The following is a 2,065-nucleotide window of genomic DNA, read 5'->3' on the forward strand; positions in this document are numbered from 1 at the left end:
CAAAAGAATCGTACAAAAAAGGCTCCGCGTCACAAAATCTCGAGTACGTTTTGATTAATAGTTCGTCGGAGGCACAGAACACGATCAGAAGGACCTCAAACACGAGCTGAAGGAATCAAGACACATGAAGCGTTTGAATCACGCGATTCGTTTGTTTTATGGCTTCGCTGCGCGCGATTCAGTGCGATTCATTCGAACGGAAAGAGAACGGCACGTCAGAAAAAAACAGCAAGTCGATTTCCACAAAACACTTCAAGAGTTTGGTCCATTTCAAGAAGCCGAACTTAAGCTAAAATTAAACACGCTACTGTACAATATTAATGTGAATATTAAGTATGAACAAAACCTCCCCGGTTCGTTAATGAACTGAAAGACTGAACGTAGTGTAAGCGAGCGACTCGTTTAACAGACAGAAAATAGATTTAAAGAACGTTTTGCCAACGTTCCCTTTCAGGTCATTCCCGAACGTCCGTTTTTTTTATATTCTTGCTTAAGAGAACGTCTTTTTTCGCAAACATAACGGAAACGTTGCGGCCGAATGTTCTCTGAACGTTCCGAAACAAACAGCAGCATTTAAAAAAAGAACGTCGGATGAACGTTACACCACAACGTTTCAGCCAAAAACCTTCAATGTTTTCTATTGAAGAACTGATAAGGAACGTTGTATCGATGTTACTGGAAGAACGTTTGCTCAGCGTTCCGAGAACATTCCCGTTAGCTGAGAGCGTGGTGTTTCATTGCTTCGTGAAGAATTCGAGCTGAGAAGCGCTCCAGAAGAAGCTGGAGGAGATGGAGGCGCTTCATAAAGGGAAGGTGGATGGCCGGAGGAAGACGGAGCTCTATTCCTTCACGGGAATATTGCTGCTTGATTCTGCTTTGCATCAGATCTGACGATGGCTTTAGACTCGATACCAGGACACACATCAAAGGAGTTCATCACAGCGGCTCTCAACATCCCCCACGCAACACGGCGGCCGAAAACCATGAAGGCCCGTTTCTCGCCGTTTTGAGAAAACGACTAATCGTTTCCAAGGTTTCTAAGTATTTTCAGAAAGTTTCGAATCATTTTGAGACGTTCAGTCGTTCTTACGAGGAACCTTCTCATTATTCGGAGGACGTTTTTAGTTATTATGAAATGTTAATTCAGTATGGTGAGAAATGTATTCGTTAGTAAGTCATTATTTCGATATATTTTTTCCCATGAATATGATGATGTATTTACTCGTAATTATGAGAAAGTTTCTTATTTTTATGGCAGGGTAGTTAATGTGAGAAAAAAAAAAAGACAAAATATTTTAAATTATTTCAGGAATTTCAGGAATCTAAAGGAATTTCAGGACAAACAAAAAAATTTTTTTTTCTGTTTTTAAACAAGTCATAATCATAAAACAAAATCTCATTATTATGACTCATTATTATATATATATTTTAGTTTTTCTCAGAATTTGTCAGGAAGGGGCCTCCATGCTGTACTCTAATGACAAAAAACACTGCTTTACAGAAGCTAGAACTCTATATATATGAATACAATTATAACAAAAAACTATATACAAATCATAATAAATAATAAAATGAATATAACTAAGTAATATAAGAATAATTAAATCATTTCATAAGATCCAAGAACAATGAATAATGAATTATATGCTTCTTCCACTTAATGGAATAAGATTTTAAAATAGTTTTAATTATATTCCACCTAATTTAAACTTTTAATACGTTTTCCAAGACGGCGAGAACCCTGAAATAAAAGTGATTGTTGCTGAAGAAACAACATAAAAGAAGTAAACAAGTAATGTCAGATTTCATCTTAACTTCAGGTCTTTTTGGTTTCCTTTCGTTAGTTGAGACTGCAGCGACACACACCTGAACACACACACACACACACACACACACACACACACACACACACACACACACACACACACACACACACACACACACACACACACACACACACACACACACACACACACACACACACACACACACACACACACACACACACACTAGTGCTGTCAGCTGATTCTGATGAAGCCTGCATCACTCATTCTCTTATCTTCCA

The sequence above is a fragment of the Puntigrus tetrazona genome, unplaced genomic scaffold (assembly GCF_018831695.1).
Source record: "Puntigrus tetrazona isolate hp1 unplaced genomic scaffold, ASM1883169v1 S000000223, whole genome shotgun sequence".
NCBI classification, from domain to species: Eukaryota; Metazoa; Chordata; class Actinopteri; order Cypriniformes; family Cyprinidae; genus Puntigrus; species Puntigrus tetrazona.